We start from the raw sequence: 15,995 nt of genomic DNA, 5'->3' as shown, positions 1-15,995 counted from the left end.
TCAATATGATCTGAAGACGGACCTATGGAAGATGGCGGTGACGACACACGAGTGCGTCTGACCGGATTGTGCCCTAGACCCGGTATGTGGCTCGGCTGGGGCTTCCGAATATGTTTCGGTTTCCGGCTTTTGATGTTAGGCTTAGGTGAGTGGTTTGGGTAGTGGCTCAGCTAGCACCCCTTCATCATTTTGGATAGAAATAGCGGCATGTGTTGCCAAGATGGTGAATTCAGACTCATTGTTGTAATACTTTGTAAGGTCCTAAGAATAATCAATAAAGTGGCCGGGGGTCATCCTCCTTTTCTAAAAAAAATGCATTCTTGGTCTTGTTGGCGCCATGTTGCAGCATTGGTCATGCGACATGGCCGTCCAAGAGAAGCGATGGATCCTTCATGGAAAGCATGATCTTGAGCAGATCATTGGTCGCGATATACCCCCATCATTTTGGGTTAAGATCATCGCTGGTGGGCCATACTACGTGGGGGGTGAAGATTTTTATGCCATGAGGGTTAGAGCTGCAGGAGATAACGGATCTTATGCAATAATTACATTTGGTTTTAGTCCATGGATATACCAGTCAACAAGAGCACTTGACTCAATAAACCCGCGCTCCTTGTGTTCTGTCATCCCAGTCACCATGTCATGGCCCAAGTCATTCCCCCGCGCATAGTCGAATGCATGTCTTTTTCATGTTAGGTGCTTTCGAGCTTATAACTTGTCAGGATCCAGAAGAGTTTGTTTACCTTTGTCATGTAATTTTATTATTATAGCTACGGCATGCAATGCCGTTGCTGAATGTAAGACAATCTAAGAATCTATGTAATATTAGCACTAAGGCAGTTTTCAGCTAGTCGAATTATTGTGTTTCGAATATGTTCATTCCTGTGGTGTTTTTTGTCTCAATATAGTGATGTAATTCAGTTTATTCTTTGACCAGTCAAAATTTTAGTTTTTTATATCCCTTTATGGCCTTACATAATGGGATTTGTTCGCTCAGAGATTTTAAAGGTAGTACAAAGAAAAGGTCGAAATAGCAGGCTGCAAAAAAAGTTCTAACACCAACATGCCAATTTAGAGTCTGATAGGGTTGCTTACGAGGTATTTAAAACCTCTTCGTCTGATACATTTTTCTAAAGAGGTGGGCCAAATATGATCTTACAAAAGACGTAGTAGATTAAGGAGCTGTTAGTCAAGCGTCCAGCTCGGCCATTTTTATAGGGTTTGCTGAGCACATTATTTCTCGCTCCACGTTGTTTCAATTGCCTCGACATTGATTTTGTAGTACTTATTAATTAGTAGTGCCTCACTAGGATGAACATGTATTTTCTTCTCCGCAAAAGAATGATTTTTCAATGGTTTTTCTGGGCTGTTTATTTTTCAGAAATTGTGACCTGCTGAATCCTTTTTCCCTTACTGCACACATGCACTTCATTTTAATTTTGTGTGCACTTCCCAACTTGTTAGTGCCATCGTACCATGTTTGTTAGCATGCTTTACTTATTATTTGGGCACCTTGGGGTAACATCTTGCCAATGTTTGTTCAGAATCGTGAATACATGTTCAAAAGCACTCGAAATCATATTACCTTTCATTATGTTGGAAGGAAAAAATCTTTAAAACTGGATATATGTTTCTTTACCCTGGAAAAGCACCAGTTCAGCAGTTGATTTTTCCAAATACATGTCCTCAGTATAGTAGTTTTGCAGGATATAGGCAACGATCGGTACTTGATAGAAGACATGACAAGGCTCCCTGACTTACATGCTTGCCCCTGACTGTGATGTCAAACGAACATTGCTTTGGCGCCAACTCATTCCACATTCTGGAAGTGTGCACTCGTGTAAGAACGTTGACACTTAAAACTATCCTTAATTTGTTTATATCTTTTTAAAGCACTTATAATGCTTGAGTTATCAGGTTAGTCACATAAAACAATACACACTAGCACTTTCAGGCATACCTAGACTTGATTGCCAGTTGCTCAACTCTAGGTGTTCGTTTAATACTTATACCTTGTCTTCAAACTTTAACCGTGGAATTTATATGGCTCATGTAAGTGCTAATACTTTCATCTTCAAGTTTAGCAAAGTGACGTACTATTTATTTTCTAATGTATGTGAGGATATATGGTGCTTTATTGCCTGGCAGGCTCAATCTTGATGACACAATTAGAGTAAGTACTTGGAGAAAATTTTATTAGTTAATTACGATATCTTTTTTAAGAGGTTTCATTGACAGTGAAGTCCAAAGGTAGAGCTGAACATTATCATGACTAAGAATTTGTGTGACTTCTATAATAGTGTTTGTCGTACCTGCATCTCTTTCACAGAACAAACATATTTTTTGTAGTATCCTAACTTCAAACTATTTCCCGGTGTTCTTTTGTAAATTGTGTTGATGCATGTCGAAGTACTCAGGCAGTTTGATAATTTATTATTTCATCTCTTTTTTGCCATGAAATGTATTGGTTAATCTTACAAAGTTGATATTCTACTCACTTCAGGCACAGACTCCATGCCCATCGAGTTGCATTTGTGATCAGCCAACACACTGGAAAACTGAGAAACTTGTGCTCGATCGCCTCCAAGAAGTAGAAATTAGTGAATATCATGATTTTGTGCAACGGTTATTCAGTTGGGCAACAGCCTTAAAAAAGTTGACAATATCTTTTCATCACTTGATCACGAAATCTAGGCCAAGGGGTTGTGCCAGATGTTACGAAGCTTGTCCACATTGGAACTAGGTATCGAATTTTATGTGCACCGCTGCTTGGTGGGGAAAGTTTTGTATGTTGCTGGAGATTAAAACACTGATTTATCAATTCTCTTCGCAAGCTTCTGGTTTGTGTGGTCTTGTTGTTCGCATGCTCAGGAGTCAGGAGTGGCGACGAATTCATGTTGTGAGAATATGTCGATGCTGTTGAGACTGTCTTTCTAGAATGTGTGTTTATCTCTGTAATCTGTATGAAACTATGGATTCTAATTAATTTGCTAAAATAGTAGCAGCTTACCCTGATTTCTAATGATGCTGAGAGCATTTGTTAGGTGGGGCGCATTGCTGTTTATTAGTTGAATGGTGATTTCTGCTGAATTTCTGTTATTGTAATGGTATATGGGACTGTTAAGTTCATTCTTTTGATATCATTTGCTGGAATGTGTAAAGGTATAGCTCTTTCATGATTTGAACCTTGCACCGGTAGGGTTTCCACAACACTATGTATGATCTAAACAATGGGTCACTACAAGAAATATGTCAACTTATTTCCTTCTTTTAGAGACCCCAGCTGAATTGGTCGTAAATTCACGGCCATTTCGCTTGGAAGGGCTCAAACCCTGAAATTGCTTACACCAAATGGTCACAAATCAAACATGAGGCGCCAATGACCTTATTTCTACCCGATTACGACCAATATAAATGGTCATGAGGTTGTGAACGTGGATGCATTGATACTTATTGCTATGACAAGGCGCCACCTCATCAGTTTTGCCTATGTGTCATGTCCATGTGTCAATTTTTGCCCTAGGTTGTGAAGCAACCTATATTTCTGTCATTCCCAAAATTCCCAAAAAATTAGGCATTCTTTACTATCCAAATCATTGTCTCATGACAATATTCAACTCCATTTGACTGGTAAATCTTCCTCGGCAAATTTCCAAAGTTTTTGTTCAGCTCGAACTGTTGTGAAGGAAGTACTGGCTAGGCATATCCTAGTGAGCTGAATTTTTGCCACATCTTCTATATTCCCAAATCATAGCTCTCCACAAAATTTGAGCCTCATCTAACAATACATGTGAGTGTGGCTTCAACATTCATATTTCTGTCCAGTGTGGTACGTTGCAAAGCAAGTGACACCTAGGCTCCTCCATTTGAGCTGCAAATTTTCCAAGATAGTTTCCTTAGTAGATGATCATCCTCGGCCAAAACTCAAGCCCATTGACCATGTGCATTTCCCGTACCACTAATCAAACACTTGGGTGCTAATTCATGTTTGAGCTCGGTTCAGTCTCCTCGTGAGATTCTTCTATTGCCTTCTTCTTCCTGACACCTAAAAGGGGAGTGCCCAACCCACTAGACATGCCTAGGCCGCCCAGAACGCGTGGCAACACCACGGTCACGCGGTGACCACGCGGCGGGCATGCGAGTCTACGCGCTTTGGAGTTGGGGCCCTGGGCCACCACCCAAACCTCAACGTATCGCTACCAGACCATGTATTTCTGATTAAATAGATACTTTTCTACCTAGAAATTAGTTTTTTAAAAAATAAAGAGCAAACTATGAGGCAGCTGCAGTTCAAATTTGTCCCGCTTCCTACTAAATCAGGAGAAATTTGTCTTTTTCACCAGAGGTGGATAAAAACTTTTGGCACCCAACCATTTTGTCAATTGTGCATTAAACATGGCCTAGTATTTTATAAAATTGATTTGGTCCAATTTTGCAACAAATATATGGTAGGTCCTTCACAAAAAAAACTCATTTTGGGCACTCGAAAAATGGAAAATTGATTTTTCGTCCAAAGAAAATGAAAACTCCCTTAGGAAACATTGTTTGCCATTCCAATATACACCCTTGTGCATAATATGAGATCATTTAAACAAACTATACCATTAATGTGGCCATAAGATTGATCATTTGGCTTGAAAGCCATAAATCTTTAGAGATGATAGCTCATTTCTGAGAACACTTTTTAAAAATAATTGTCGTATTACAAGTTTGTTATTTTTCCTGGGAACTTGACCACATATAATGACACAATGCGAAGGTTTTCCATTTTTTTGATTTTTTTTGAATTTTTTATGCGTGTTCCAAAATGCGGTCAAAACGGCGGGAATGACCGTTCCTAGCTAGTGGTTGAATCTTGGAAAACTTTTGATGTTTCTCTGACTAAATAGATACTTATGTACCTAGAAATGATTTTTGGAAAAATAAAGAGCAAACTATGAGGCATCCGCAGTTCTAATTCGACCCGCTTCGAGCTGAATCGACGAAAATTTGTCTTTTTCACCAGAGGTGGATCAAAACTTTTTACACCCAACCATTTGGTCAATTGTGCATTAAATATGGCCTAGTATTTTAGAAGAATGATTTGGTCCAATTTTACAACAATTATTTGGGAGGTCCTTCACAAAAAAAACCTCTTTTTGGGCACTCGAAAAATGGAAAATGGTTTTTTCGTCCAAAGAAAATGAAAACTTCCTTAGGCAACATTGTTTGCCATTCCAATATGCATCCTTGTGCATAATATGAGATCGTTTGAACAAACTATGCCATGCATGTGGCCATAAGATTGATCATTTGGCTTGAAAGCCATTGATCTCCACACGTGATAGCTCGTTTCTGAGAACACTTTTTTAAAATAATTATTGTATTACAAGTTTGTTATTTGTCCTGGAAACTTGGTCACATATGATGACACAATGCGAAGGTTTTCCAATTTTTTGAATTTTTTATGCCCGTTTCAAAATGCGGTCAAAACGGCGGGCTTGACCGTTCCTAACTAGTTGTTGAATCTTGGAGACCTTTTGATGTTTCTCTGATTAAATAGATACTTATGTACCTAGAAATGATTTTTGAAAAAAATAAAGAGCAAACTACGAGGTAGCTACAGTTCAAATTTGACCCGCTTCTTGCTGAATCGGCGAAAATCTGTCTTTTTCACGAGAGGTGGATAAAAGTTTTTTGACACCCAACCATTTGGTAAATTGTGCGTTAAATATGGCCTAATATTTTAGAAAAATGATTTGGTCCAATTTTGCAACAAATATTTGGTAGGCCCTTCACAATTAAACCCATTTTGGGCACTCGAAAAATGGAAAATTGAGTTTTCGTCTAAAGAAAATGAAACCTTTCTTAGGCATAAAAGTAGAATAAAGTAGAATAAAAACAAAAGAAAAAACACAATTATATGTGCTCTATTCCCATTGATGGAATTCGTTGTCACACGGATCGATGACATGGCACCCATCCATCCATCCATTTATGTACAGGAAAAAAATGTAAAAGAAAACCCCACCCGCATCCACCTACCCAAACCCTACCCAGATCCCATCGCACCCCTCCTCCCCATCTCCTCGCCGCCGCCATCGACGGCGCTCCCCTCGATCCCTCCCACCGTCGTCTCCCTCCCTCAGATCGAGCTCCCCCTCCCCTCTCCCTCCCACCTCTCGAAGCTCCCGCGTCCCACTGCCGTGCACCGTGCTCCTCTCGCTGCGCCCCGTGCAGCCGTCGACGCGCGTGACGAGAAGGATTCTCGCGCCGCCTCTGCTTCCGCAGGGGCGCCTCGCCGTCGGCTGCCGCGCGAGCGCGCTTGCCTCATCGCCGTTGTTGCCTCGCGCGTGCCCCGTCTTCGCGTGCCACGCCGCCACTGCCTTCCAGAAGCTCGACGCCGTCGGTGAGTCCCCCTTCTTTGTGGTCTCCCTGCTTTGGAACCTTGCAGTGCTGATTAGTTGTGGCTTTGCGCGATTGACTGAATGACTGAATGTTGGTCGTCTGTCGCACGCGCGGGCATCGGTGCGGGAGGAGGAGGATGCCTTCAGGTCGGCGGCTGCGGTTGCGGCGGGGAACACGCTGCTGCCCCTCCAGCGCTGCATCTTCTCCAACCACCTCACGCCGGTGCTGGCTCGTCCGGGAGGACGACCGCTAGGCGCCCAGCTTCCTCTTCGAGTCTGTCGAGCACGCCTCCGAGGGCACCAATGTGGTTCGTCCCTGCCCTTACCCAGACAGCCTAAGTAGGTACCTGTAGAAAGAAGTAGTCCTTGTGGATCTGTCTTTCTCAAGTAGCACTAGCCTGCATATGTGTTGGTTTGATTTCGAGCCTATAGCATGAACTCATTGTATTGGTCTCTAGTCTGTTCATATTTGCATGTTGATCACCATGTTGTTATAGTTAGTTTAGATGCTACCTCGCCGGATAAATCTCATGATATTTCTCGATTGTACCGTTACTAACTAAAGTTTGTAGTATCCTGCAATTGTTAGTTCGATTGGTAAACTTCGTGAATTATCTGTCATCATCTAGGGCCAGTTCTTTTAGCGGCTTAAAAAATAAGCCATCTCCTTCCCAGATTTTTTTCATAAGATGCCTCCCTCATTCATTGAGGCTTCTGGACTAGTTATAGGATAACTAATATAGAAGCCTAAAAAAAAATTGGTAGCGGCTTATTTTTAAGCTGAGGAGAGGCGGCTTATTTTTTAAGCCGCCCAAAAGAACTGAGCCCTAGTTTAGAGATGTATAATATTCTCTAGTCTTGTTAGCAAATTGGAGAGGCAAAAAGATGTTGGGTCGAACTGGCGTGTTGCTCTTTGATGTACTGACTTGTGTTGCCTGCTGAGTGTTGACGGTGTTTCGGGGGATTGATTAATATCTCGCTGGTTGTTTTTTGCTTCTTCAGGGGATTAATCCAGATCCTCGGGGTCATCGGTGGTGGCAGCCCTCCCCAGCTGCACCGGCTCGTCGAAGGACGCGATGAGCGGATGCAGAGATGCACCACACGTCCGACTACTTGGTATAATGCAAATATTAGGTTCATTTTGTTTCATGCCATTTCATCTATCTAGCTGCACATCGTGCATGGTATCTAGCAATGTAATCCCATTCCATGTGTCCTTCACATCATCTAGTTAGTGAGACAAGAGGTGCAGAAGCATAACAATAAAAAAGCCCAGTCAATCTCCTACACTACAGTATGTCATGTCAGTATACAACCCCAACATGCAACATGCAGTAGCCCAGTGTGGCTGTCTGCATGCTCCATCACATGGCCACCCTAAGCAAATGTAGAGAACACACTTCCAGACTAATCAATCATGCATGCCCATATCATTTGCTTTGTTTAATCTTTCTCAGTTTAGCTTTCTGAGACCACCCTAAGTTTGTTATTTTTCCTGTGATTTGCAGAAGATAGAATCTGGACGCCCTTCCCTGGTCGACGACACCCTTCCCTGGTCGATCATCAAGGTGGCGGCGCGGACGGCGATCGGGTTCGTCGTCATGGGGTTCGTCGGCTTCTTCGTCAAGCTCATCTTCATCCCCATCAACAACATCATCGTCGGCTCCGGCTAGGTGCGAACGCGGCTCCTCCGAACCCGTCTCCCTCTTGTTTGCACAGTTTAGTTAGACTTGGGTCCTGTTGTCTCGCGCTGTGATCTGTTGGATCTGCGGTGTGCGCGCACAGTCCTGTGATCTAACCAATATTTAGTAAGCTAGATTTTAGTAGATCCTTTTTTCCTCCAAATAGACCTGCCAATTTCTACCTTGTTAGGAGATTTCGGATGAGTCAAGGGTAATCAGCTGTGGGGAACTGGGGTCATGCTTAAGTCATTGCCGCTAGTTGCCTCTGCAGGACGAATTGGGGGCATAGGCTGGTTCCTCACCACACAATTTGGGAAAAGAGGAGCTTTTGCAATGTTTCGTTGTTTCTGCACATACCACCAGCTTGCCCAAGTTGGTGTCGATTCAGTGCATCTAAATTGGCACCTACTGAGTAGACAGGTTACATAACAACTTTTGTCCATGGTTCGTGCTATGTGTCAATGTATTCTTCATTCTTAAATGCACATCTGTTCACGCATGGCCAGCTTTATGTATTCACAACATAAAGTTGATCTATACACGCATGCCAAGCTTTTGTAAAATAAGAAAATAGGTAGGAGTCAAAATATTGTAGGACACGTGTTATGCAGTGTTGATCTATACTTTAATGCACCTGTGTTCACGCATGGCCAGCTTTATGTAGCAGTGTCGCGTGTGACCTCAAAAAAGGCTTTGAAAATCCTGATTGAAAATGAAGATGGTACTACTGATTCTCAGACCAAGAACATTGTGTTTCCTGAGCTCTTCCAATCCATTTCTTAGAATCCATGCTGGTGGTGTCTTCTACAATATGTGCATTATTCTATTTACCATGTTCGCTATGGCTGACCAGTCTGTTCTAGCTGTTTCATGTGGTCGGCTGATATGTGTGGTGTCAACTGCCATTTCTTTGCTAGCTGATGTCAATAGTCTTTTGGTTCATACAGCTTAGTGCCTCATATATGAATGCTCTTTCTGGGTTTTTCAATTTCTCTTCCCCTATCTTTTGCTGACTACACTGATTATATGCTTGTTCTACACCGATGCTCTTTTTTTTATGCTGGTCCTATGTCATGGGTGTTAATATCTACTACCTATTTACTGCTTGTTGTGCAAAATCTTTTGGTTATTGTAAATCATTCCCTGCTGTATAAAGTTTGGTTTTAGTCTGTTGCATTTTGTTGGTTCCTATCATGTCAATGTATACAACAATATGCTTTCTTGGTGGCCATTTGTGCTTCACATTTTTTGGGCATGCTACTTCTCTAATGAGTGGGTGCATCTCTTCTTTGTTTTATCATTCTATATTGTTTTCCTAACCTTTTTGGTATTCTGCTTTCTCCTTGCAGATGGCAAGCACCATTTTGTTGGTTCCTGTCTTGCCAATGTCTACAGCAATGTGTGCGTCCTTTGTCTCATCTGTGGCATTACCGTAGGGAAACTCATAATGGGCCTATCAAGCATACTGACCTTGTGATGATAGATAAAGAGGTTGATTTCAGTGCCATTCTGATAAATATATTTTTAGCCCTATGAATTGAAAAATGAGTGCTTCTTGGTTGTTTCTGTTGTTGGTCTAGAAGATTCTTGGTGCTTTTAGTGCAGTACTATACTATGCTCCTTGGCACTTCTTGTTGTGTTAACTAAATGGTTTAGTCCTGCGCTTCATAGAAGCAGTTTTAACTAAATGTAATGAACTAATTAAGTGCCTTCTTTTATTGTTGGCTAATCCTTTGGTTTTATCGCATGCTACATTCTACTCTCTCCGTTCCTAAATATAAGTCTTTCTAGACATCTCAAATGGGCTACAACATACGGTACCACTCTAATAAGTCCAGGCACTATAAACCCTATGAACATAATAATGATACTATGCATGCTATGAGTACAGTGCTCTATTTTCTTGCGTCACCTTGTAGGAATGAGTATATCGTCTTAACTATCTGGGGAACAAAAATCATTGTATTAGCTGAATTTGTGTTATCTTTCTAAAGAACTTGTCCTTTTTTTGAATGTTCTGTTCATAATATATTGGCTCCAGTGTTTTGATTCTTCTCTTCTGATTCATGTAACAGGGCGATGGTTGAAGGCATGATGATAGTTCTATTGTTGTCCTAGTGTAGCGAAGGTAGCCTAGTCAACTATGGTCGCGTAGTTAGTCATGCATACAGTTTCATCTGACTGGAGCAGGAGCCCAGTTTGTGCTGATTGTCAATTCTCATTGTGATTGTCCCTATATCTGTGTGACCGATTGTATTTGTATCTGTGTTGTAACTGTGTCATGACAGAAGGAGCCCAGTATATCTGTATGACTGATATAACTGATTGATTCTCGTTGTTGTTATTTGAAATGTTACTTGTGTTTTTTGTCTATTCTTATTTAAACATGGTTATTTATTTCTGTCAAATTGTAATCTGAATAATATGATGCTACCAAAAGGGTCCCACTTTAATAGAACCTAGCAACCAGGACCGGTCTAATTAGTGGACCCTTCTTTTGGGAAAAAAGAAAAACTAAATTCGTTTAGACAAAAAGGCCACAACCCAACAATAAAAAGGCCGCAATGTTGGGCTTGGCCCATGAACCCAACCAAAAATTGACAGACGGGAAAAAAACACAAATAGGCTGAATTGTTGGGCTCGGCCCATGTAAAACACCGAATCGGACCGGGCTAATTCTTGTGCCACATCAGCTTACCACGCTGGATGCATACGTGGTCTGGAGAGGTTGCTTGTGACCAAAAATTTGGTCGTGGAACCAACGACCTTTTACAAAAGGTCAATAATTTCAGTTTACGACCGCCAGCTTTTGACCTTCTGGTTTTGGTCACAAAAAGGTCGCAAATGAAAAACTATGACCTTTCAGAGACCAATAGTGAGGGTCACAAGTTGACATATTTCTTGTAGTGGGTGAAAATATTTGTTGGAGCATTTGTTTCAAACAAATGATTTTTGTCGTAAGATATTTCTAATATTTAAGTGTGTGTGATGTATTTTAGACAGTACTGTCTCAATATTGTGTGCCCGATTGTTAATGAAATTAACAAAATATTTAAAATTATAATGAAAATGTATAATCTCCAATAATACAGTGGGTATTAATATTTATATTTGTTAAGACGTGCGTTGCACGTGCCGCTTACTAGTTCAACTAGAAATCAGGGTAAGCAGCTACTATTTTAGCAAATTAATTAGAATCCATAGTTTCATACAGATTACAGAGATAAACACACATTCTAGAAAGACAGTCTCAACAGCATCGACATATTCTCACAACATGAATTCGTCACCACTCCTGACTCCTGAGCATGCGAACAACAAGACCACACAAACCAGAAGCTTGCGAAGAGAATTGATAAATCAGTGTTTTAATCTCCAGCAACATACAAAACTTTCCCCACCAAGCAGCGGTGCACATAAAATTCGATACCTAGTTCCAATGTGAACAAGCTTCGTAACATCTGGCACAACCCGTTGGCCTAGATTTCGCGATCAAGTGATGAAAAGATATTGTCAACTTTTTTAAGGCTGTTGCCCAACTGAATAACTGTTGCACAAAATCATGATAGTTCACTAATTTCTACTTCTTGGAGGCGATCGAGCACAAGTTTCTCAGTTTTCCAGTGTGTTGGCTGATCACAAATGCAACTCGATGGGCATGGAGTCTGTGCCTGAAGTGAGTAGAATATCAACTTTGTAAGATTAACCGATACATTTCATGACAAAAAAGAGATGAAATAATAAATTATCAAACTGCCTGAGTACTTCGACATGCATCAGCACAATTTACAAAAGAACACCGGGAAATAGTTTGAAGCTAAGGTACTACAGAAAATATGTCTATTCTGTGAAAGAGATGCAGGTACGACAAACACTATTATAGAAGTCACACAAATTCTTAGTCATGATAATGTTCAGCTCTACCTTTGGACTTCACTGTGAATGAAACCTCTTAAAAAATATATCGTAACTAATAAAATTTTCTCCAAGTACTTACTCTAATTGTGTCATCAAGATTGAGCCTGCCAGGCAATAAAGCACCATATATCCTCACATACATTAGAAAATAAATAGTATGTCACTTTGCTAAACTTGAAGATGAAAGTATTAGCACTTACATGAGCCATATAAATTCCACGGTTAAAGTTTGAAGACAAGGTATTAGTATTAAACGAACACCTAGAGTAGAGCAACTGGCAATCAAGTCTAGGTATGCCTGAAAGTGCTAGTGTGTATTGTTTTATGTGACTAACCTGATAACTCAAGCATTATAAGTGCTTTAAAAGGATATAAACAAATTAAGGATAGTTTTAAGTGTCAACGTTCTTACACCAGTGCACACTTTCAGAATGTGGAATGAGTTGGCGCCAAAGCAATGTTCGTTTGACATCACAGTCAGGGGCAAGCATGTAAGTCAGGGAGCCTTGTCATGTCTTCTATCAAGTACCGATCGTTGCCTATATCCTGCAAAACTACTATACTGAGGACATGTATTTGGAAAAATCAACTGCTGAACTGGTGCTTTTCCAGGGTAAAGAAACATATATCCAGTTTTAAAGATTTTTTTCCTTCCAACATAATGAAAGGTAATATGATTTCGAGTGCTTTTGAACATGTATTCATGATTCTGAACAAACATTGGCAAGATGTTACCCCAAGGTGCCCAAATAATAAGTAAAGCATGCTAACAAACATGGTACGATGGCACTAACAAGTTGGGAAGTGCACATAAAATTAAAATGAAGCGCATGTGTGCAGTAAGGGAAAAAGGATTCAGCAGGTCACAATTTCTGAAAAATAAACAGCCCGCAAAAACCATTGAAAAATCATTCTTTTGCGGAGAAGAAAATACATGTTCATCCTAGTGAGGCACTACTAATTAATAAATATTACAAAATCAATAGCTGATAATAATGTAGTAATAATGAACTAACGATTTTCATTTAGCGCATGAACATATAGTTTATTTGTTGTATTGAAGGGAGGATATTTCCTTTGCCGAGAGGAATCACTAACCTATGCAAACTTCTTATGCAAATAAGTATATATTAAAACACTAATAACACTGCATAGAACAACCTGAAAGACATTGAGCTCCACACCGCCGAGAGCTCCATCCCTGTCGTGGTAAAAAGATATAAAAAAGATGCAGAAGATAAACATTGTTTAATTAAATATTTCCATGGACAAATCACCAACATTATACAGAAGGTAACATACTTATATACTGATATATATATGGGATAAAACGAAACCATGCTTGCCAGAATAGAGTTTAGGAGATGATGGGCAATGGCAACAGCTTAATGTATCTGTATAACAAGATGAAATTTGTACCACTATTCACACCTTCTCATTAATGACAAAAACATGATTATCATCGCAACTACGCCACCGTTTCATATCGGAACACAAGATGAAATAAATGGCAGATGGGAAGTACCTGTCAACATCTCCCTTACTCATAATATTATGCTTCCTCTCTCTGTCCTTCCCTTCTCCAGATTCTTTTCATCAAACTAACACCTTGAAGGAGAAAATCAACCAAGCAAACCAGTCAAGAGAAGCAAAATATAAAAACATGAATAAACCTTATCTCACTTCAATGCAAATTTAGGATACTTGTGGGCACCGAGGCGCTGATTATGCTGCTACTCGTTGGACTGCTCAATGCAAATTACCTAGAAGGTACTTTGGTGGTCCTGAGAGCAAATACCTTGTCTGGATATAATAATTGTAGGGGCAAACCTGAAAACCTTTTTTTTGCAGGTAACCTGAAAACTTTATTAGTTGCCCCTGATGCACCGTAAGGCCTTCTAGTGTTAGCTCGAACATCCCAACAGTATGGACATGTAAATCAGGTACCAACATGAAAATATAGAGGAAGATTCCATACATTTTTGTAGGTGAAGAAAAAAATTCTAGTTAGTAGTTGCTGCAAGTACATTTGTATTGAAACATTCTAGATACAGTATGATATATCAATCCAGTAAAAGTGGTGACAAGACTATACATTTTTCACCATTGTGTAAATAGTAAGATATTTGGTCAAGATAAGATATCATTACAAAACTCAGTCCCAAAAGTGAGATCATCCTTCTGCATATTTGCACGTCAATCACATTATAGTCAGACGTATGGAAAATTTATTTGCATGCCAAAATCATACAATTAGATGGCATATATTGACACATTTGTTCGGGGTGTCTTATTTTTATAAAAAGTAGTACAGATATGCTAATGCTGCTATCGTTCTTCTCCTGTAAGCAGGCACCTTCTAATGGATGCATGGAAACTTGTTTTCTAAAATGCCTTTATAAGGATAAAAATTGACATGGAAACTTATTTTATAAAATGCCTCCAGAAGGATACATGAAGTATAGATGTAAAAATCTCTGTTGTTTAGATTGACATGTTATTAATGACGTTGAAGTTGGGACATAAAATATTTATGTTACCCAATCCTCTAGCAAATAACAAAATTTTAGTGTGTCTTGCACAATGACTTCTCGAACCCAGTGCTGGTAGGCGTGCTTGGCTAGGAGGTATGTAAAAGTCTAAATGAAAATAAATACACTCTCCTACTTGTTTTATATAATGCAATCATCAAAAGCATATTGGTGAATAGTAAAAAAACATATTGGTTCAGGAATAGGAGTTAATCTGAAGCATGTGTGTTGTTCTTAACTTATCTCTGGCTGCCCTCTCCTCCTCCCAGTTGCTCGGTTGATATCCTCTTTCAGAAGCACATTAATTAGATGGAACAAAATTGAGTTTGAAGGAGAACCATATTTTAAGAAGAAAAGAACAACATATATTCAGTATAAGTTAAATTTAGTAGCTTCAGAAAAATATGCGATTGATACACGTCATTTCGGGTCATGCTCAGAACAATACCAATTACAATTTAAGATTGCTTATTGTGCCACTGAATTTCCCTAAAGCCAAATTGGCAATGGATGTCAGATTGCATGTACATTAGAGAATAGGTGAAAGCATCTTACAAGGAATACCTGTACCTGTGCGTTATGGAGTTGTGCACCTAAACTGGAGATGAATTTGTGAAGGGCTGTAGAGAGAACGAATGCCCAAGAACTAAGGACAAAGGCAGATTTTCTTATAGATGAGTGCGACCACTGATGCACAAAAGATCGACCGAAGGACATGAATCGGCAGCCGCTCCTGCCTGCGTCCACGTCCCCAGCGACGGCAGCACCTGCTAGCTCTTGAACATAATAGGAGTCTAATCTTTCTCTCATAGATGTATTTCTGGAAGCAATAATAGAATATTGCTCACTGATTATGCTTAAGAAATAAAAATGGTCCAATCTGACTAACTAAACAGTAGCTTCCTGGCTATTATGCACCACCATATGTGAAGTCGACATACCCCCCCCCCCCCCCTAAAAAAACTTTTAGCATAAGATTGGTATTTACAACACGGAAAGATCTCACAACAATTCAAGAAAATCCATATTTTGACGAAGTAGATATGTTTGTTTTCAAAAACCTGCAATTCATAATGAAATGCTCCACAACTTTATTATCCTAGTAATAACATGAGCTAGTTATCTGTGCCAAAGTTGTTGCATCAGATGTCAAAACAAACTACCATACAAGGTTTGGTTACTGAGAGCATTAGTTAATGAAAAATATAATTAATAGGAGCAAATACTTGTGTATTAGTATTTAAGTACAGCAAAAACTTTAATGTGTGGATTCAGATTTCATGGTACAATATACTCTGCAACGAAGGTTGAATCATTTAACTAAAAAACATCTGTACACAACTGGATAGACTGGATAAAAAGAAGAGAAGAACAGAAAGGGAGGGATTCAGATACTTTGCCGCTGGCAATCGCCTCCCCTCCCGCCCTCCCACCTCCCAACTCTCCTCCCCGCTACAGCCTGCAGCGCCCCCTCACAA

General features: G+C 40.0%; 1 long non-coding RNA gene across 1 annotated transcript; it reads left to right on the top strand.

The window, feature by feature from the left end:
* Positions 1 to 6,050: 6,050 nt before the first annotated feature.
* On the top strand, positions 6,051 to 10,447 carry LOC123063251 (uncharacterized). Its single transcript, XR_006430217.1, has 5 exons — positions 6,051 to 6,694; positions 7,389 to 7,502; positions 7,895 to 8,059; positions 9,418 to 9,559; positions 10,144 to 10,447. It is a non-coding gene; the product is annotated as an uncharacterized lncRNA (long non-coding RNA).
* The last annotated feature ends 5,548 nt before the right edge of the window (positions 10,448 to 15,995 follow it).

This window comes from Triticum aestivum, chromosome 3A, assembly GCF_018294505.1.
Source record: "Triticum aestivum cultivar Chinese Spring chromosome 3A, IWGSC CS RefSeq v2.1, whole genome shotgun sequence".
NCBI classification, from domain to species: domain Eukaryota; kingdom Viridiplantae; phylum Streptophyta; class Magnoliopsida; order Poales; family Poaceae; genus Triticum; species Triticum aestivum.
Note: the sequence above shows the minus strand (reverse complement) of the source record. Positions and strands in the feature narration are given on the sequence as shown.